Raw genomic sequence first — 23,133 nt, forward strand, 5'->3', positions numbered from 1 at the left:
ACCTTCAGATATGGTACCAGATATGAGCAAATTAGCTCCAAGGCCACTTGATTAACAACAAGGTGCAGCTGTGGGCAGGGGGAGTCCACCATGAGCGAGAGGGCCTGTGGCACATCTGCACCTAGAATGTTCGGCTGGATCAGAGTTCTAATTGGTGGAGAGACCAAAAGATCTATAAAGGTGGAAGGAAGGAGACTGTCTTAGTTCATCTCTGGCCAAGGGAGCCTGAGCTTTGACCATTCTGCCAAGATTGACCTGCCTTGACTGCAGCAAGGATGGGTTGGACTGGAACTCTGAAAGTGTAAGACTTTGGTGAGTGATAGTTAGACTTAGGAGATAGTCTTTGTTGTTGTTTTTATATTGCTGAGTATTGTATTATATGGTATCTCAATGCTCTACCCTAAATTCTTAAATCTATGACTGATGCAGTGCCTGTCTGTGTAACTATTCTTTAACTCTCTTTAATAAATCGTATCTATTACAACTGAGTGGATTGTTGGGACTGATGGAACAAAGGGACTTGGTTGTGGGAGCTAATCCATGGTTGGTTGGTAAGTGAACTGGATACCCAAGTAAAGGAGGCCAGCTCCTGGGTTGAGGCCAAGCCAAGGGAAGCTCAGGCTGGAGCACGGCACTCAGAGGGGTTTGTAAACTGACCTGGCTATCAGGTTGGAAGCTCTTAATGTTGAAGAGCCATTGGCAGTTAGCAACAGGGGAAGCCTGAGTGGCTGGATGGGTTTATGGCCGGTTAATTACCTCTGTAGGCAATAGGCAGGGTGGCCCAATACTCAGAGGGAGGTTGGGTCGACCCTGTCACGCCCACCTCCCATTCTGCCCACCTTTGCCTCAGGGTGGCTCCAAATCAGAGCCAAGGCCTCTCTCGACCTGCAATCCACTTTATCAACCTCCACAGGCCTCAGAATGGACCGCAGAAGTGTCCAGAAGTCAATTCGGCTCAAACAGGAAGGTGTAACCCTGTCAGTCTTCCCAGGGGCTCTAACATCCCTCCAAACCTGTCTCCACAGAAGGTTAGACTAAAGAATGACCAACCCAGGGACCCAAGCCTGACTGATGACAAAATCTCTACTGAAATTAACATTCAGAGATAATGTGTTCCTCATTTTGAGGTGAACCTTGCCAAGATGCAGCAAAAGGAGATGTGGTGAATGGTGCTCATGCAGATATTCCAAAAACACTGGAAGCAATGGACCCCATTGCATACCAGGGAGCCCAACTCAGCTGACATCAGTGAATTTTGCAGGCCCAAGTCAACTGCTGATCTCACTGCTGGGGACCCTTTGCCAGGTTGGGGAGAGGTTCCTGAGATGCCCTGTTCCTGGTATTCCCTGGCTGCTCCTTGATAGCCCTCTTTCTCCAATGACCCTTTGGGTAAGCAATGGTGGAGTATCCAAAAACCACATATTATGTAGTTGTAGCAAAATGGCAACCCATCAAGAAAAATATGCCTGCATGATTGAAATTTCCAATGCACAAAGGGAGATTGAACTTGCTTCATGACCAAACCTTCCTGGGGCCAGAACCAGAACCGCAGGCAGGCAGATACACCCTGTCTTACCAATCCCTTTGAAGAGCTGGAGATGGCATCATTCTTTGGAGCCACAGCTCACTCTGCTCCTTATGCTATTCAAGTTAAGGGTCTAAAGCAGCCCTTAATTGAAGGTTCTCATAGTGGGGACATCCATGCATTACCAGAGCAGTCCTTACATGTATGGTGGATGTCCAGATGCTCAGTTTGGTGAGGGACCCTGGCATGTCAGGGCCCATGAGAGAGGGGTACAGGGGGTAAATTGTACCCAGGCCCAGGGTCAACGAAGGTGCCCAGGAGCCAAAGGAGAGGCCCCGGAAATTTCATTGGATCTTACATTTTCTGATCTTCCTGGGACTTGCTGCACAGGTCGTATCCCTGCAGCTCTTGCTGCGTGGCCTGTGTCACTGCTGACACTACATTGTCTCTGACCTAGCCTCTCACAAATCATGCTGGGGATGCTACTGTGGGCTACACTGCAGAGATTGCTGATGCAAACCATATCTCCTGGTTGAGGAATGCATATGTGACACTCCTTAACACTTGTCAAATCTGAGAGGAAACTGGCCTGCTACATAGCTCTTTGGCCTGTGGATCTGCTTACCATGAAGGAGGGTATAGGAGCTCAGGGACACCACTATGGGACTACAGCTGCTGCAGAAGGAATGGTTTATACCTGGAAATTTCCTGGGAGCTCCTAGCTGGTTTCATGGAGAGCAAAAGATGGAGGCCGGGCTGACTGGGAGGCTTGGTCTACTGGGCGGGTAGACCTGAGCTCCAGAGACTTCTTCGACTGTTGCCACCCTCCTCCAGCTCCATTTTGCCCCCTCCCACCCACCCCATTACCCCCTTTCTCCTGCCCTGTTACACCCCCTCCCACTTTGGGAAGGTGCCCAAAAGAAACTTTGTACTCCCTGATAAAATTCCTCTTGGAGGTTGTTGTGTCAACCCTTTAGCTAAAATGCTTTTCTCAATATATTCAGTGCTCCAGTAAGCCACTTCCAGGTGGTCATTTCATAGCCTGGGGCAAGTGCATAAAGGCCCTGCTCCTTTTTTGATGACAGCTTCACGTCACAGCATAATGGTACTCTGAGTACGTTTATAATGGTACTCTGAGTGTTGAGTACCTTTCCTGGTGCTGAAACTTGTATGGAGAAAGGCACTCTTTGACAAATGTAGGTGCTAAGTCTTCAAGTTGTGTACTTGTCTAGGCACACATGCACGAAGGAATTTGGACAGCCTGGTCCATAGTTCTTGCTTAATTCCCCTGTAGACTGAGATTCAGATCAGTGTAAACGGTAACATGCTACCTGTGTTTGGGGGAGAGGAACACTTCAGAGGGTTATGGGATTACAAAAAGCTTGGTGCTCTAGAGCAGGTCTTGGCAACCTTCTTCCACATGTGAGCCCAACACCAGGTCTGTCAATAGTAAGAATGCATGCATGTTCAATATATATGTGCAAATCTCTCAGGCCATAGAAGTAAGAAAAAAGACGAACACAGTGTGGAGAGACACATTCCCAGAGCATGATGCTTAAGGGAAGCTTCTGCCTTTGGTCTGCTTACATTTTAAGCCTTACAGAGATAGAATTACCAATGTGACTCCTTTTCAGGGCCACCACAGGCCGGGTAGATATATTCATTCATTAGTAGGGCCATTGGGGGATGTGAGCCCCTGGCTAGCAGTGCAGTGTACCTTGTCAACTGTCAAAAACCTGATGTTGTGCCTTGACAACTTTAGCACCTTGACAGTCTACTGTGAGATGAAAAAGTTCTGAAAATTGCTGCTCTGCACTCTTTTTAAAACCCTCCCTCCTGTTCTACCCCATCACAAGTCCATTGTTGTCTAACCTCTGGACATGGTCAAATGGACAACAGGGTGAGGAAGAGCTAACACAGAAAACAATGGTGAGAGCATCCAGAATTTGGAGTTTAGTGTTCCAATCAGGGAACAGAACCAATTTGACAATAGAAGAACTTGATAATAGAACAATTGACAAGGCTCTCATCTGTCCCTGAATGTGTCTCTCGTGATGATAGAAGCTATGAAGCTTCCCCCTTTTACTCTTCAGTGTCCTTGTTTTACATTTTTAGTGCAAAAAACAAATTGCCTATTTGGTGAAATGTAAAAATTACCTATTTGAGAAAATGTTAAGTGCTACCAAAGGAAGGGAATTGAGGCAGAAGAAGAAAATCCTGCTGGTAGATTATACAAAATGCAATACAATTAGATTTGCTTTCATTCTGTTTTAATTTAGTTTATCCCCTTAGGAGAGACCCATTTGTTATATTAATGAAGTTGCAATACAGGGCAGTAAATATTTTCCAAAAGGGGAAAAGCATAACAAGTTGAGGGCACGCAATCAGAAATTGCTTCTTTTCCCAACGACTCCTTTAAAAAAATAGCTGCGTTCGAACTATTAAAGAGAGATATCAGTGTGTTGGCAATCACCTTGGCTGAATATTTTTACTGCAGTGAATAAAGTCACTAGGACGTGGGATTTACAATCATACAGTCATAAGAATTTAAATCACAAAGCAGATTGGGAGCATTGGTTCCCTTACCCCATGTAAGGCTGACCCTGATAAGTTGGTGCAGAACCCAGGAGGCCCATGTTGGACACCACGGTTCTGGAAGAGGGAGAGGATACAGTGGCAGCCATCCCCGCCCCCCTCAAGCCCTTCCTCCCTCTGCTCAGTTTCACCCCCACTTCACCCTCCCACCCAACCTATCCTTACCACTGCATTAGGCCTTCAAACCCAGAAGTGAGTGATGATGATGTCACCGCCTGATGCATTTCAAGTCATTGTCACTCACTTTATTGTCACAAGTTCTGAGGGCATTGAGGCAGCAGCAAGTTTGGGAACCGCCAGTCTAAGGCATGAACAAAAGGGAGAGGAATGTTCCAGGTAATTGGATCCAATGGAGCTAAAGGATTATGAGTCAGTTTAAATCTTGAGGGACGGTGGAGAGGATTTCTTTCTAACATTCTCAAAAATGCTCATAATTTCCAACACAGTTCCAAGTTGAGCTGAAGGGAGTTCACTCATCACCCCTTTCTGAAGACCTTTGGTGGGAAGAAAATAGATTTTAGCAGACCAAACAAACAAGAACCTTAACCAATTTCCTGGTACTTTTCACGGAGTAAGGAATTAACTCCTTTTCTAATACACATTTCACTGTATCTTCGAAAGCATTAATTTCTCACCATGCCCTACTCACATAGTATTTCTTCATAGAATCACATACAGGCTCAGTACTGCCTGGTATCTGTTTTTGCAGAGAGGATACTGCACCTTGAGTATACACTTCCAGGCAAGTCTTGCCTTATTTACTTCCAAAAATAAGACTGGAAATGACTGGATGTCTGACAGACACATGAACACAAGCTTTGGAGCTCCTTATTTAGACACAGGTTACTGTAAAAATTCTAGTGTGTTCTACCGAAGCCTTCATGCTGTTTTCAAAAATGGTATCACAACAAAACATGCTGGCAATGAAAGCCCATGAAGCACACCTTTCATAATTGCTTAGCAACCAAAGCTGGATTGTACGAGTACATGAGAGATGGAGAATGAGAGAACCAGGAGGGAATGAATTAAAATATGTCTGGAGAAGTTATTCTGCTTCATAAGAAAACCTCCAAGTGAAGAAAAGAGCTGAATGCCAACTTACATTTCCACCTGAATATTTCAAATTCCCAACTTTTGTGTTTGTTTTTTTTCCAACTTTGCACATCAATTTAGATGTTTGTTTTTTTTCCCACATTCAGAATGCATGTGCATGGGGTGAGGAGACCTACTGTGTGTGTTACACATATGCAATATGCTGCATGCATATACATGCCTGTTGTTATGTTGCAGACAATGTAACATTCAGGGCAGGGGAAGCACCTCCCACTGCAAAGTCACCCCCCTGCCAGATGCACTTCCTTTGGCTTTTGGAAGGCCCTCTCCAATCGTAGGAAAGAGTGATATTTTCACAGACAGCAATGGTGCCAGCACCATGATGAATCCAACTTCTCAGATAGTGCTGATGGAGCATTTGTTTTAGGCAGCAGTTCCCAAACCTACCACCACAGCACCCTTCATCCACTACATCCTGTTGCAGCGCTAAAATCACATTAGATATCATACTATCTTGGACCACCAAGCTGGGAAGGCTATATGGCGTCCCTGTGAGTATGCCACAGTGCAGTTTGGGAACTATTGCTTTTAGGAGGAGCACATGAGGGGGAAGATGTTGACTTTTCCTCTTGGTGCTTCAAATCTCAATGCGTCAGCAGACACCACATTTCACCTGAAACCCATCTTTATTACAGTACCTTGAAAGGTGTTCTATTGACCCTTCTGTAAATATACCAAACACTCTGGGAACACACACACAGCCCAGAAGCAAAACCAAACGAAACACATCAACAAAAGTTACTTTGAAGAACAGGATGGGTTCTACTCTGATTGAAGTCTTTGCTAAGAAGGCTGTCTGTGAATAACTCCCTACTTAGATGACGAACATAAACACTGGAAATGTCATTTCCATATAGAGATGCTAAACATTTCATCGGAATTATCTCTGTTGTTTTCTTTAAACACAGACTGTGCTATTTTGGTAATGGTGGGAACAGCTGTTTCCATCCCACTTAGTTATGGTATTTGAAATAATCCCCAGAAAATCTCTTAGAATTTAGGTTTGGGAATTTCCAACTGAAAGTTCACCCACTGATAATTCGCACAGTATTGCTCTTCTCCTTTATGATATTGACCGGTCCCTTTTACTGCGTGATGGAGAAAAAGATCTTATTATAAATGAAGCTGCATTCTGTCGTGGAAGAAGACAACCTTTTTTTCTTTCTTTCTTCTATTTCTGGGTGTTATTAGAACATAAGAGCCCTGCTGGATCAGGCCAAGGATCCATCTAGTCCACCTTCCTGTATCTCACAGCGGCCCACCAAATGCCCCAGGGAGCATACAAGACAACAAGAGACCAGCATCCTGGTGCCCTCCCTTGCATCTGGCATTCTGACATAGCCCATTTCTAAAATTAGGAGGTTGCATATACACATCATGGCTTGTAACCCATGATCAATTTTTCCTACAGAAATTTGTCCAATCCCCCTTTAAAGGGGATCTAGGCCAGATGCCATTTTATTATGACACTGCAGGGAACCAAGGTGTTAGTATAAGAGCCCAATCCTGAGCTCTGTTGCACCAGCATACCGCTGGTGCAGAGTGTTGCAGAAGTGCTGCAAGTACCAGTCTATGCTGAGCCCAGTGCCAGTTAGAAGTCAGCTACACACCACCCAGAGCAAGGGACGGGCTGTGGGTGGCAGAGAGAATTGTTGGGGGAGGGAGGTGTTCCAGGGAGGAGGGGAATGGAGGAAGGCAGGGTGGGAGGAGGAACTGGGGCAGGAGGGGGTGGACCAACAGAGCTCTGCTCTGCTGAATCCAGAATCCTGTTTTGAGCTCTCCAGCCTGACAAGAGGACTCTCAACTCTGCGCTGCGTAGCCCTATTGTGGAGCTTGTGCCCTTACCCAGGGGAAGTGGACAAATGTTCCCTTCCTGCAGAGTCTCTGGCAGCTGCCTGGTGCCCTTAGGCTGCAATAGCAGCCATTTTGGCACCGATGTTCCTCTGCGCGTTGCGCAGCTCAGGATTGGGCTGTGAGTCAGCTTTCATTTCCATGTATCAGAGCTAATTCTAGAACTCCTATTCAGTGAATGTCATCAAGTTGGCCACTGTTTTTTTGTTGTTGTTGTTGTTGTTGTTGGTTACTGATTTGATGAGTGACCTATACTGTTATAAATTTAAATTAAAAAAAAAAGTTAATGGGGGTTACACCAATACTAGAGATGCCTCTGCATTTAGGTGTGCATATGATTTTGTAATTTATTCTGTATGGTCTGATATGGGAGGAGATCCATCATGGGGGTTCTCATACTGGCTGAAAAAAAACATAGTCAAGCCTCTGCTCTATTCTTTAGTCCTTCTTCATGGCTATTGAAAGGAGAGGAGGGACTGACAGAGGAAAGTTGCAAGAGAAAAGAAGGGTCACAACATGACAGTAGCTATCTTCCCAAAGACAGCCTGCCAAGCCTTGGTGCACAGTTCCGTGTAGTACTTTGGAGACCAGAGAATGAAACAAAGGCAACGGAGGTCTCTGATTCTGGAGTTACAAAGACAGACTGGCCCCCAGTATTTACTGAACTCTGGGGAAAAGCTTACGTATTTGGCAGGCTCTGGATGCGGAGGGAGACAGAGCTGGGCTGGAGGCTGTACTGGGAAGCCCAGGAAGGAAGGGCTGCTGGACTCTCCTTCTCCCTGTGGAGGGAGCCTGGTGGGACTGGCAGCCACAGGCCTGGTTGAGGGCCTCCTGCAGCCCCCTTGGGGGATCCTGTTCCTGTGCCCTTCCCAGTGATTGCCTTCTGCAGCCTTTCCTTCTCTATGAAACCATCAATTCTCCTGAGGCAGAGATCAGGGTGGTTGCTGGAGCCCCCCAGTGTCTGCAGAGAGGAAAAGCTCCTCCCAGCCAAGGCAGCCTCTGCATTTGAAGGCAGTCAGCTTTTAGCCATCATGACTAGGAGCCACGTTGTTCCTTTGTGAATCTGTCCACCCTCCTCCACAGCCTTCATCTCAAATAGTGGTAAGAAATTCAACCATGTACATGAAGCAGGTCTACCAGGTCAAAAACCTCATGCTGCTCTCTCCTTTCTCTTCCTGACGCATAGTTGAGAAACAGAATCAAAGTAAACCTTGTGGAGGAACAGAAATGGCTTCTGCTCAACCAGGCGAGGTAAGGGAGATTTGCAGGGAACATTCCCAGGGAACATTCCTAGGTGTAGCCTTTTCGCCTCATTCCAGACTGTCTGTGCCACACTTGTTTCCTTCCTATTAAACTCCCTGACTTTCTCCTCTCCCAGTACCCCAAAATCTTCCTTCTCCAGGGTTCTTCTGGAAAGCCCAGCTAATCTACCTGCATCCCTTCTCTTCCTACATGTCCCTCCTCTGCCGCTGTGCACTTCTCCTTCAGAGGAGTTCTTCTCCCCTCTCTTTTTCTCCTCCTTCTAGCTGCTTTCTTTAGAGCTCTGATGTGTTTGCACATTGGTGGTTTGAGTCCCCCTATGTAGTTTAAAGGTGACATTGCCCACCTCTTTTACACATGCAGGAAACACACAGATTTTCCTCAGTTCTCCCTTTGGACTGCAGTCTTGACCTAGACTGACTTTTAAATAGGATATTTTTCTTTCAGAGCCCTATTTCATTCGTGGAGATCGCGCTGTATTTCAACCATGAAGAATGGGGTCTGCTGAGTCCATGTCAAAGGCGCCTGTATGAGGCCGTTATGATGGAGAATTATGAAAATGTGATCTTTGCAGGTAAGAAGGATCCTTTGGCCTTTAATTGGCAGGTGTCCCAGGTAGGAATGACCTCTCCAATGGATATTGCTGAGGGGAGTTGGTAGACAAGCTGCATGACCTGGCATGGCTGCTGCTATGTCTGATGGGCCCATGTCCTTCCCTTCTGTCCTGCCCATGTCTGGGGTCTCTTGATGAGGAGGCACCATGTCCCAACCTGGGGACATGGTGCCTTAAATTAGCTGGAGGTCTCTTGGCTGCCCTTTGGAGTAGGTGGACATGTTTTGTAGAGCATTTTCCTATCTGTTTGGGTTCTCCTTCTGTGTGCAGGACCCATCTGAGAGAAAAGCAGCTTAAGTCTATGTTTCTCAAACTGTGGGTTGGACCCACTAAGTGGGTCACAAGCCAATTTCAGGTGGATTCTCATTCATTTCAATTTTTTAAAATATATTAGACTTGATGCTGCCATGGCACGTTGACTGCATTGGGGAAATGTTACAGATCTGTACTTTTAACAGGCTACTCTGCGTATGCTTTTAACAGTGACAGTAAATGGGACTTACTCCTGGATAAGTGTGGGTAGGATTGCATCCTAGGATTGTTATAAATGGTCCTGCTTGATGATGTCACTTCCACTCATGACATCATTTCCACTAAGTCCTAACAGATTCTGATTCTAAAAAGTGGGTGCTAAAAGTTTGAGAATCACTGGTTTAAGTATTCCTGCATAAATAGTGAAGTGGCATTGATTGGTCAGATGGGAGGTGTCTCTGGGTAATTTGGAACTTCCTCATATAGAACATACAGGGATGAAAAATGTCTTTCCAAAGCAGAGAAGGAGAAGAATATCTTCACTCCAGACTTATATCAACGTATTGCTGTGATGGCTGTCCTTATAAGATCGTGGGAATTGTAGTTTGTGGAAGAGTCTGAGAAATACCTGCAAGAGTCAATGACTGAATTTTCAGGTCCAATGTTGGCTGATGAAACCCAGGCTAGTAGCATGACTTTGAAACTGGACTGAAGGCAGAATGAGTCTGATAGTTGTCCCATGTCAGAATGAACCGGAAGTGCCAGACTGTGTATTGAGGTGTTCTGAGGCAAGGGAAGGCCGTGCACAGCCTCCCTACACCTCAGAAGGTCTGCCATAGCCTTCTGAAATGCACTTCCAGTTTTTCACTAAACTAAAATGCTAATAATGATGATGAATTGTTAAATAAAATTATTATAAACTAAAATTATTTTATTTTTTCTTATTGCTTTAAGTTTGTGCATTAGTCTCAATACATTTGTTGTTTAGAACTGGATCCTTTTATTCTTATGGTGACTGCTTGTGGGTGTGAGAGCCAGAGCCCATGGAGGAGTGACCTTCGCCAACACTGGGCTCCTTATAAACCTATCAGCCAGCCAGCCCGCCAGCCCCGCCCCTTCCAGCCACATGATCAGTCCACGATCTCATGACATCTTGGGCTGCCCTGTGGCCCAGCTGAGAATCAGCCAGACTGGGGCTACCCGTTCTCCATTCTCCTAGCCAGCCTGGCTTATTTTGGCTGGCATGACTCTACCACATGTCCGACCTATCCCCTGGCTCCCGAGGAGACCCTCATATCACACATGCTGCCTGCCCCCCTCTGCTACAACAGGCAACTGTGAGGTTGTAAGGGTCTCTAACTTCCAGATACTAACCAATCTGGAACCAAATGCACCCAAATTCTCCAACATCAGTAACAGAAGGATAATTTATTTCCATATGACTTTAAGCACATAATATTAAGAAGGTACAGAATAACAACATGTCATACAAACACTGACAGCATAAAACACTTAAAAGCCCAATCCTATCCACACTTTCCTGGGAGTAAGCCCCATTGAATCTAATGGGACTTGCTTCTGAGTAGACAAACATAGGCTTGGGCTGTAATAAGAATACACTAATTCTCTTCTAGTAAACCTTTCTCCCCAGTACAGTCTAACTAACAAGAGACACAAAAGAACGCAGGAAAGCTCAGCTTCTCCCTTACTAGCTGGGCGAGATTTTATAAGTAGCATAACTCACTCCTTCCTCTTCCTCACTCACTTCCCCTCTTCCCCTCACAGATGCTTTTAAGTCCCTAATTAGGGTTAGCCATACAAATGGCTAAGAAACATTGGATAGTTTTTTTTTTTTATTTTTATTCCCTTGCTCTGCTTTTGTTAACATTGTCACAGGAAAGTTTGTTTGCTGCACCTTTGTTAGCCAAATTGTTAGAGCAGTCACTGAGGCTTGGTTGTCCCTGGTGTGGCAAAATCAAAAACACAACAGGTTTGAAATCTAGAATACTTCCAAGTTTAATCTGCAGAGGAAAGACAGACAAAACTGCACAATGGGCAAGTGAACAGGCAAGTCTCTGCCCCCTGCAGGGCAGGGTACCAGTATTTTTACAGTCATAAGGAAGCCAGCTTCTGCCCCTTGGGGACTGAGCTCATTACACATGGTGGTCCCAGTTACAATCCCACCCATTCATTCTTATCTACACCCTTCCAAGTTTGGCTAGGTCTTCTGAATTCTTCAGTCCCTACCTGGAACTGGAATTATGGCCTTCTTTGGGGGTGGGAACTGCTGGGATCAGCTAAAGCTTATAGGCTAGCTACATGTTGCTTGGTTCTCATGCTAGCTAAAAGCTACTTTTGTGTGTCAGCCATGTTTTTCCCTTACGCCTTCACCCTTGCCTCCCTGCCATCCCTCTTCCTTCTGAACCATTGAGCTGTGCCACTGGCCATTGGCACAGGGCCCCAGGATGCAAAAGGAATTTCCCCTGAACACGCATATTTATGTGTGTCTGAAAAGTACACCCAGTAACAACAGTCTGTTGCAGCATCTGAAGGAGACAGTAATGGGCTTGATCTTTAACTAATGAACGGAAAATTAATTGAGACAGTGCGCAAGGTGTATTGCACTGGAGAGCAGCCCATCTGGGAATAGAAATTTGTCCTTTTCTAGATAGGGGTGCTCTCCATCTGAGTGAACCAGTGCACAGCCTGGGTGTGTTTTTGGGCCCAGTTTGCTCCTGGAAGCCAGATGTCATCCATAGTCTGGATAACCTTTTGGATGGCTCATCAACTGTCCCCTTTCTGGAGAATACTGACTTGGTAGAAGATAGTTTCCCCTCACCCTAAATCTAAAATTCTCAACTAGAGGCTTTCTTTTCTTTGTTCTTTTACTATTCTTCATCTCTAGTTGTGGCCTTGATTTCTCTGAGATTCCTCTGCCTCTAAAGAAGCAAGATGTGATAGTCAATTGCAGTTAAAGGTTGCTGTGGCTTTTCGGGGCAGAAGTTCTGGTCAAAACAAAAAGAAAACTTTTTTATGACTTCCCCAACAAGCTGCAGTTTCTTCCTTTGGTCTCTTAATGCATTTCTTTTCTTATTTAAACAGAATCAGTTTGGAACCAGAGTGGTAGAAAGAGGGAACAAGCCCTGTCTTCACAGCAAAGAGCCCACGCAGGGGAGAAACCCTATAAGTGTCAGGAGTGTGGAAAGAGCTTCAGTGTCCGCAGCATGCTTATACGTCATAATAGAACTCAAACAGGGGAGAAGCCCTATAAGTGTCAGGAGTGTGGAAAGAGCTTCATTCGGGGTAGTGTACTAAAGATCCACCAGAGAACCCACACAGGGGAGAAACCCTATCAGTGCCAGGAGTGTGGAAAGAACTTCATTCAGAATGGTTATCTTATAATCTACCAGAGAACCCACACAGGAGAGAAACCCTATAAATGCCAGGAGTGTGGAATGACATTTAGTCAGAGATGTAATCTAATGAGCCACCAGGCAACCCACACAGGGGAGAAACCCTATATGTGCCAGGAGTGTGGAATGACCTTTAGTAAGAGAGGTAATCTTGTGAGGCACCAGAGAACCCACACAGGGGAGAAACCCTATATGTGCCAGGAGTGTGGGAAGAGCTTCACTCAGAGTGGTGGACTCAGGGTCCATGAGAGAACCCACACAGGGGAGAAAACCTATATGTGCCAGGAGTGTGGAATGTCATTTAGTCAAAGATGTAATCTAATGAGCCACCAGAGAACCCACACAGGGGAGAAACCCTATATGTGCCAGGAGTGCAAAAAAAACGTTCAGTCAGATTGGTAGTCTTATTAGCCACCAGGGAGCCACACAGTGGAGAAATACTACAAGTGCCAGGAGTGTTCAGTGCCAGCTCCTTGCTTATAAACCATCACTGAACCCACACTGGGGAAAAACCCTATAAGTGCTTGCGGAGTGGAATGACCTTTAGTTAGAGCAGTAAATTTAAGTGCTACCAGATAATCCACAAAGGGGAGAAACCCTATAAGTGCCAGGAATGTGGAAAGGCCTCAGTCAGAGTGTTCTTATGTACCACCAGAGACCGCACTCTGAAGAGAAACCTGATACATCTTAGAAGTATGGAAACTGTTTTTGTGCTCAGTCAGGCAACAAATGTTGAGTCCCTTGTTTGCCTCAAATAATGGTGTTTGATAAATTCCTGCTATTTATGCAGTGTTTGTTTGAAATGTACATGTACCTTACGTGTTCTTATTTCCAAAAATAAAATTTGTCAAAATTGCCTTGTCATTTCCTAGTCTATGGATTGGGGCTTGCTCTTATTTTCCCTGAGTGGAAGGTCTCCTGCAGGCCAAAAGGATTCCACTTGGGACCTAACAGTACCCTTGGCTCCTCACTGAGATCTTTGATTGGGGTGGGGAGGCTTCTTTGTCCAGGTTTCCAACTGAATGAGAAAAACGGAGGCTCTCTGCTTTTTCCTCTGAGGTTAAAGTCTGAAGCCTCTGGGCCTTTGTGTCTCCAATGTTGCCCCAAATTGAGTTCAAGTACCAATCATTATGATACAGTGAATCCTCAATTTAACAGACCTCAGTGTCACAGACTTCAGAAGTCGGTTTCACAGGCTTCAGTAATTGACACTTTCTGCTACTACACGTTAGTTGTATATAGTATTTTGCAGATGTTCGTCTTCATTGATTTCAGTGCATTTGGATTTAATGGAGTTTCAGTATTAGCTGAAACCCCTTCTTATTAATCTATTAAATCGAGAGTTCACTGTACTACCAAATTCATTTTCCATCATAATACCTTTTTCTAATAACATCCTAATTTTTCCCTGATAATTGTTTCCTGACTATTTTGTGGAAATCACATTTTCACAATTTTGTGAAAACTAGATTTGTTTTTTTCACAAAATAGCACTGACATTTCTGTAGGAAGTTGAGTCATTTGAGCTTTTCCTAAACTGTTATGCAAACATCACTACCTCCCAAGCCAGAATGTACCAGTCCTGTTAGTGTGCTTCAGAAAGCACAATGGAAGACATTGACCGCAAAGCACAGGTGGTGTACTAGGAATGGCTGCCCCAAGTCCATGTCAGTTTACAATCAACCAAATTGGGTAGTTGCCTGATCAATAAAGGTATACAGATGAAGGAGGAGGATTTGGAATAAGTTTAGTCAGCAGATACTTATGGTCCAGCGGCCATTCATATCCTGCACACAAACAGAGGACTTGGCTGGCCAGAGGATGTATATAAAGAAAATGTTTACCTCGTTGCTGGCTGTTCAGTCCCTATAGGACTCCTCGGATCAATGCCAGCTCTTTTGCTGGTATGGATCTGAAGAGTGGCAGTGGGTGTGTCCGGTCCAGGTCAGGGAGATATGATTCAGCAACCCCTGCAGTGGGTGAGTCTGGTGGGTGTGGGTGGGCAGTGGGTTTGTCCGGTCTATCCTGCATTAAATAGATCCCCCACCTTATGGCACTCACACCCTGACTCAAACCCAAAAATCACCTAATCATAATCCCCAGCTTTTTACTGTCTATGCCCCACGACAAAGGTCAGGGGTGAGGCAAATGAGATATAAATAAATTGCAGATACAGTCCCAAACTACAAAGGTCTTTGGAGCTCACTACACAATACTTGCCCCTAAGGGCAACATTCAGCATTCCACCTCTGAAAACCTCTGGGATTGGCCATGGGTCCCCTTTAAACAATTAGCTACACTCAGGGTGCACACTGATCCCTGCATTAACCCCATAACTGCACCATATTAGCCACACTGGAGACCTCTCTGAGACTTAACTGCTCTACTTACTGGCTATAAAGTTGGGCAACCATCACTGCAGACCCCTTAGAGGCAAGTCAATACCCCAAACTGGCAAAAGAACACCATCCCCCCTAAAAACAAGAGAGTGAGTGTGCACCATCTCAGGAGGAGAAATGAAAACCCCAGCCAGTGGGCAGCCCAATCTTGAGCTGCCCAGGGTGCCCAGCACCGAGAACAGCTGCTGCCAGATCCTGCACACCCCAGGCTACCGTGGGAGGTGCCTTGGAGAAGGGGACTTTCGTCCCCTCCCCCCGGGTAAGGTAAGCAGCCCCGCAATGGGGCTACTCACTTTACTGCCGACCAAAAGGTCAGCGGTAAAGTAAAGGTGCTCGTGTAGGGCGCAGAGCCCTCCACAAGTGCCTTGGATCCTGCAGAGCGGAGCTCCGTGGACCCGCCTCCCTCCCCGGCACACCTCCAGCCTGCCCCCTCCCCATGTCATGCCTCCAGCCTGCCCCCTCCCTGCATCACACCTCCCCCCACCTCTCTCCCCCCTTCCCGGAATGCCTCCTCCCTGTCCCCGCGCCCGCTTACTGTGCCGTGGCTTGGCGGTCCATGAGACCGCCAAGCCGCGGAGGCTGGGCGACCACCCTGTGCACGACCAGGAGCCTGGTGGAGAGGCCATGCTGCCGAGCACAGGATTGGGCCCTGAGTCACTATTCTCACCAACATGCAGTTAAACATGTTTAATGCTGTCACTCTTCCCAGGGGCTCTAACATCCATCCAAACCTGACTCTGGAGAAGGTCAGACTAAAGTATGACCAAGCCTGACTGAGGACAAAATCCCTGCTGGCATTGAAATTCAAAGACATTGTGTTCCTCTGCCAGAGGTGAATCTTGCCAAGATGCAGCAAAAGAACATGTGGTGAATGGTGCTCATGCAGATAATCCCAAAACACTTGCTGACCCCACTGCATACCAGGGATCCCAACCCAGTTGATACCAGATAATTCTGCAAGTCTAAGCTGATCTCAACTTAGATCAGCCAAGTTGGATCTCAACTTTTGCCAAGTTGGGTGGGAGGTCCCTGAGATGCCATGTCATGGCTGCTCCTTGAGAGCCCTCCTTGGGTGGGCAACTGCTATGCTTTTCCGTAGACAATGATGGGGCAGTTCTGCCTCACCTGCTGCCTCTGTACCACACATCCCTGTTCAGTACCCATGGATTTCATAATCTGCTGGTAGAGGAGGGCCCAATTAATGTTCTATGTAGAGCTCTTCACTTCCAGATGTGTGGTCATCATTCTTTTATTTCTTCTTGGTAGCTATCTTCACACTCCTCCACCCCACAGCAGCTTCTCACAGGTGACTCCTTGCCCTCTCACAGCCCAGTGACCAACAGCAGCAGCAACTCCTTATGGCTCTATTCTTTCACAGCAGCTTATCAGCTATGATGGTCTCCCATCCAAATTATGGCCAGGATTACTCCCACTTAGCTTCTTTGGGCAAGAAACAGCTTTAACCTCCAGACCACACTTTGTAATTTTGTTTACCTGTTTATATGCCAATAAAGATATTATTGATTGACACAGGTTGTGTCTGCTGTCTTGTGTGCTCCCTGGGAAATTTGGTGGGCCACTGTGAAATACAGGAAGCTGGACTAGATGGGCCCTTGGCCTGATCCAGCCGGGCTCTTCTTATGTTCTAATAGATCAGGCAGAATTCATCTGTGTTGAGTGTTTCTGAGCACTAGTTTAAAGATACAAGACATGCCTGGAAGGTTCAGACCAGAATTCACCTGGTTTGCAAGATTCCCAATACCAGCAGAACCACAGAAGCTGGCCAGGGAAGTAGGCTGTAGCCTACCTTCTGCTCACTCCCACTGTAAATGTACCTAGAATTACATTTCCATGATCTGCTTCTGTGGAATATAGGTAAATGATGCAGCCATGTGTGTTGGGTAGATAGCAGATGCTTTCTCATGGATTGACTAGCTCTGTCCACACAGTTCTGTCATGCAGAGGTGGCCCCCAGCCACATGGGAACACATGCTCCAAAAACCCACACAGCTGGAAATAAAAGAGAACCACAAGCAGCAGCAAAAAGATGTATCTATTTGAACATATTACTATCCCAAAACTTGGCAGTGGGCTAATATTTTACAGGGGTTTTTTTTTCCCCCACTGAAAGGGAATGAATTAGAAACATTAATAAAACTTAAACAGTTTAATTAGCCATTTGATCCGTTGGGGTTAAATTCATTTCTCCCTCCCCAAACTCAAGTAATTAGGTTTTGTTCAGAGGACTGGTATACAGGGTAATTAACTAGAATTTGTGGACTGTTACATTTTGAGACGTAAGAGTCTTTTTTAAGAACTCTACAACAAATGCATGAAGGGAAATGTGTCTACTTTGTTGTGTTCTGGAAGAGTTTGGCAATATGCTTTTCAAACCCTCCTGGTTTAAAGTCAATTTGAAAAGCTATGATGGCTATGTGCATGATGGCCATGTGCATTCACAGATGGCCAGAAGCTATGACCATGGATCTGCTATGACCTTACCGCTCAGCAGAGCTAAGAAATACTTTGCACATGCAAATTCTTCATTAAACGACCCTTGGTGATTTGATGTATTTTTTTTTACTGACCTCCCAGTAGGCTGCCTGATCGCCAGTGAGTCTACTTGGACATACACCAGCTATTTTGCTGGCTTAAGTCTGAGAAGTAGGGGACATATTGGACTGGAAAAGCAGGGATAGGATTCTGATGCATGCTGCTGCCACCAAGATCCACCCCACCAGACCCTGCCCTCCCCCTGCCCTGCCCTTGACCCACCTGCAGGTTACCTGCTCTGGTGTGGGTGGGGTCTGCTGGTAGCAGGTGTGCAGAGCTGCCAGGCATTTGCAACACGCATGGCAAAACCACACCTTTTATGATGCCACTGCAGCCTTTATGACGGCAGCTCACAAGATCCACTATAGCAAAGACCCCATAGGATTGGGCCATAAAACACAACAATGTTTGCTACACAGTTCCGACAGTGTTGGGATACCTAAATGAAACTGACAATAGGTATCTGACCTACTATAGGAGGTCTACCTTCATGAAGACCTTTCCAGTTCAATCAATCTGTCAAGCAACTTCTGCTTGTTCACCACAGAACCTCAACATGTTTAAAAGAGGATTCTGGATTTGTTCTAGATGCCGACCAGTGGCGTTCCCAGGGGGCGGTGGCACAGTGCTAGGTCTTACAGGGCATCTCAATGCACCATGTAAGCTGCCCCTCCTCCTCCCTGTCAGAGACACTCCAATGGCAAGGGGCAGCTTACACTGTGCGTTGAGTCGCCCTGCAAAATGCAGTGCTGTTCCCTCCTCCGGGAATGCCACTGATGCAGACTCATTTCATGTAGGCCTTTTGGGCCTCATGTCCCCCATGAATTTCCCCCGCTGACACATGCCCAACACACTCCAGTGACTGCGCATTCCAAAAGAACAATCTCTAGGTGGACAAGTTGACATTCACAGAAGGCTGTCTGTTGCCGTAGACCTTCTCCCTGAAGGACTCCCTTGGAAGGCTGCTTGGAAACCCCTGACTACCCTCATCATAGGAAGAAGTGATGGACTTGGTTAAGACTGTTTTTCAACTCAAGCAGAAGGAAGAGTAATAATGGCTGACTAAAGGCTTTTTTTTTTTTCTTGAGAGGCAAAAAAGGAAAAAAAAAAAAGAAAGGAAAAATCATCATGTGCAGTCAAAGCCCAGGCTGTGTGTTGTTGATATTTGTACCAGGAGGTTAATTAGCAATAGCAGAAGGTTCAGCAGCAATGTACAGTTAGTCATATCGTAGTGTCTGCTGCCAGCAGTGTTGCAAAGAGGAAAACAAGTTAAAAATAGAATTTTTCCCTTCCTCTCTTTTTTTGGGCAGAAAAAACCATTTAGCAAAACAAACATAAAGTAATTGGATTTCCTTTTTTTTTTGTTTGCTTTCTGTGTCTTCTCTCCAGCTAAGTATTTGATTTAGTTGCTTGCTGAGCTCTCTCCAAGTTCTCAACGTGCTGAGTAGTAATCGAGGCAGTTATGAGACTCTCCCTTCTCCTCTCCAGCATCTACAAAAGCCAATGGCCAGTAACTTCAGTGCAAATGAATGCCACATGCCTCACAGGGTGACTCTGAAAGAATTTGATAAAGCAGATCAAGAGCCCAAATTAGTCAATAGGGGTTCTCTGATGCTTTTTAGCATAAGTCTTTCAAATCACAGGAGCCTCTTCACTCCCTACCATTTTGGTGCCTCGCCAGTTTCAGCTGTGCTGAGTGCTGTTCACCAACTCCCTTTTCCCCTCTCCTCTGAGAGATGCAATGCAAGTTCTGATGGTGGAATGAATTCCTAAGCACCGAAGAGTAGATGTCTTTTTCTGTCTCCCATTCACATGGCAAACTGGGCCATTTTCCCAACACAGCAGAATTAGTGGTCTGGAGGCAAGAGGGTTCTCACTAACCAGGCAGGTAGTTAAACCTTGAAGGGGGGGGGGGTCAAACAGCCAGTAGAAGCAGAGTGAGAGGGGTTCAGTCTGCACCTGAGTTGCTTGGAGTAAGGAACCAAGTTAGAGGCAGATGCTTCTAGAATTTTAGAAGGAAGTTATTTTCATAGAAGGAAGTTCTGTTCCCTCTCGCACAACACCAGAAGCAGGTGATATCCACTCATATTAACTGGTGGGAGGGTCAGAATAGACAAAATGATTTTTTTTAAAAAATACAGTGCATAATTCATCTGTGGAACTCCTTGCCACAGGCTGTTGTGATGGCATCTGGCCTAGATTCCTTAAAAAGGGGATTGAACAGATTTCTGGAGGGAAAAGTTCATCACAAATTACAAATCATGATCATTATATGCACCATATGGGTTTTAGATGTAGCCTATTTCTGAATGCCAGACTCAAGGGAGTAGCCACAGGTTACAGGGATTTTGCTGTCTTATGTGCTCCCGGAGGCATCTGATGGGCCACTGTGAGGTACAAGAAACTGGACTAGATGGGCCCATGGTCTCATCCAGCAGGGCTTTTTTTATATTCTCATGAACATGTGGTAGGTGAAATGCTACTGGCCCCATTTGCTACCTAATGTCTGTACTTCTATCTTTAGGTCATCTACAGCAGTGGTGCTGAAACACCATCGTGCTGGCCAGTATCTGCCCTTCCTCTAGCAAGTTAGTGTGGAAATGAAAGGAGTACAGTTAGGCAACTTGGGGCCCAATCCTATGCATGTCTACTCAGACATAAGTCCTATTGTGTTTAATGAGGCTTACTCCCAAGAAAGTGTGTATAGGTTTGCAGGCTTAGAGTACATTGTTCCCAGTCCTAGTTCCAGAGATGGTGATCTGAGATCCTGCAAAACTGCCATGGGGCTCACCTCCTCCCCTACATGCATGAAGACAAGGAACAGTGGCAGCTACTATTTCTTTCTGCCCCCTTGGGCAGTCGCTGTGATGAGGCTGCCCTTGCTTTCCGGACTTCTCCCTGATGACAGGAGTGAAGATATCTATTATCAAGGCATCAGAGTGCACAATCACTGCTTTGAATAATTTAGCAATTGAAGGAGACCCTGCACTGTCCCCAATATTCAGACAACTGATCTACCTCTCCTGAAGGTGTTTTGTTCCTGTTTCTGAAGAATAAAAGTAAAGCCCTGCTAGGTCATGCCATCTAGTCCAGCATTCTCTTTCCCACATTGGCCCACCACTGGCCTTTGGGAAGCCCACAAACTGGAGGAAAACTTACATTTTAAATTATATTCTAAAAACTTCTCTCCCAGCACTGCTCCCCTGCAACTGATAATTCAGAGGCACGCAGCCACTGAACCTAGGAATAGTGCACAGCCATTGTTACTACTGTAGTAGTCTTTGATTGACCAGTCTTCCATGAATTTGTCCAGTGCCCCTTTAAAGAGAGCCAAGATGCTGTAGTGGTTCAGGAGTCTAACTTAGACCTGGAAGATCCAGGTTCAGACCCTGCTCAGCCATGATGCTTCCTGGGTGACATTGGGCCAGTCATTATCTCTCAGCCTAACCTACCTCACAGGATTGTTGTGAAGACAAAAGGAGGAGAGGAACTATGTACACTACCCCGAGGTCCTTGGAGGAATGATGGAATAAACGTGAAAAATGAATGAATGAATAGTGGCCATCACTACAAATTCTATGACAACTGTGACAACAAATTCAACCAGCTAATTTGCACTGTGTGAAGAAGCACTTCCACTTGTCCATTGTGGAACTCAGTGCAACAGCAGCAAGCAGTAGCTCTGTTGCAATGGCTGCTCAAGATTGCAATGCCAAAGGAAAGAGTAGGAAACAGCAAGGGGAGGTCCAAATGCCAGAGCAATGGGATAACTTCAAGCTTCTGTGAAACTAGGTGTCTCATGAAAGGCTGGAGACAAGATGAGGACATGTATGGTTTGATATTTCCATAATAGGTATGGTATCAATGGTTTGCACCACTGAATCATCTGCTTGTGCAGAGGCTCTGAAAGATACCCTGGCACTAGGTCTGACCTTGTTATCTACTCACAGCGTATAACAGACCTCCACCATTTGCAGTCTCCCAACCAAACACATTCCACCAGCCATGTTATATTCTGCCAAGTGCTTCATGACAGCTCCTCTGATTTTGCAGACACAAGCAGGCAGCTAATGCAGGAGATGAATCGAGCTCCTGGTGGGCTGCCATACATGGCTGATGTGATGTAGTCTGGTGAGACAGAAGTTGAGCATGGGCTGAGGTCTTTCATGATGCATGGGGTGGATTCTTAAAGACCTTCACAAGGTCTTCAAGCTGAGATGTATCAAGAATGTGGCTTTCCCTAGGAAATGTGGAAGAGGTTTAGTGGAGAATGCTGTGTTGTAGTTCTACAGGGCCTATACAAAATTCTTGGACTACATTATTCTCTTGACTGAGAATAACTACGAGACTCTGTAGTCACACAGATTAGGGACAGCTTTATCTTATGTGGAAGCACCAAAACAAGCAAGTTTGAGTGAGTCCATGTGTCTCATCACACTTGGGTTACTATGCACAAAGCAGAGTCTCTTGTCATCCTTAGGGAAAATGACAAGAGCTGCTTTCATAGTGGATACCTAAGCATCTTCTCATCAGGAGTTCCCCTTCTCTTTAATCAGTGACTCATGTGTTCTCTTCACTTACTCTTGGGATAATGCACAAAGGGGGGCTCCCCATGGTAAAATGTGTGAGCACTCAACATGTAGGTGGTTTTTCTATTTCTCTCTAGGGGCGATGAGTTTTTCTATTTCTCTCTAGGGGCGATGAGTGAAGCACAGCCCTCATGTCACTCAAACATCATGTATGTAAAAACTTGATCTGGCATTAATTAATTCAGTATTAATTCAATTAATAAAACCAAATTGTGGCACACCAGTGGGTCATGACGCAATTTTTGGTGGTTTGCGAAACTGGCAGGGTGGATTAGGCTGTGTGCATCAAGGGTTGAACAACCTGCTACTTGGAGGGAGCACTGCTGCCCAATCACTATTATAGCCACAGAGGCCTGAGTGGCTGGTAAAGCAAAAATTTTTTTAAGTAGGTCTCTATGCTAAAAAGTTTTGGGAACCACTGAATTAGCTCATAGGTCATAATTTATAGCAAACAAGCAAACCATCCAAACCTTTTTGTCCCATCTCCAATTCTTCAAAGAGGGGTACCAAATATCACCCCATCTTTTCTTACTGATCGCATTGCAGAACATTTGCCAAGGCATGACGGTGTGTTGCATTATCATAAATAATGTAAACCAAATTATATTTGTCAACAGAATGAACAAAATTCATGTAGTGATATATTACCCTTGATACTTTTTATTGCCTTTGTTTTATTGCCAGCTAATTGTTAAAAACTCAGTAATTCACAGTAGATTCTTTCCAATCATTAAAATGCATTACTGTGTCTCTAGCAGAAGCACCAAATTTTCTCTTCCGTTACCATGATTTACAGCAGCCAGAATTTGTAATGGCATTGTCTAACTATGAATATGCAATTACTTCTTCCCATTGTTTACTGATTCAAATTTCCTCCCCATCCCAGTCCATTCCCTCTGATGCCCCTTAGTAATATCATTTAGTAATATCATTCTCAGCAAGTGAAGAGAGGGACAAAAAATGTTTTTTA

General features: G+C 45.4%; 1 pseudogene; it reads left to right on the plus strand.

Annotated features, from left to right (window-relative positions):
- The first annotated feature begins 8,311 nt into the window (after positions 1–8,311).
- Positions 8,312–22,858, plus strand: LOC136638560 (zinc finger protein ZFP2-like; annotated as a pseudogene).
- The last annotated feature ends 275 nt before the right edge of the window (positions 22,859–23,133 follow it).

This window comes from Tiliqua scincoides, chromosome 2 (assembly GCF_035046505.1).
Source record: "Tiliqua scincoides isolate rTilSci1 chromosome 2, rTilSci1.hap2, whole genome shotgun sequence".
Taxonomy (NCBI): domain Eukaryota; kingdom Metazoa; phylum Chordata; class Lepidosauria; order Squamata; family Scincidae; genus Tiliqua; species Tiliqua scincoides.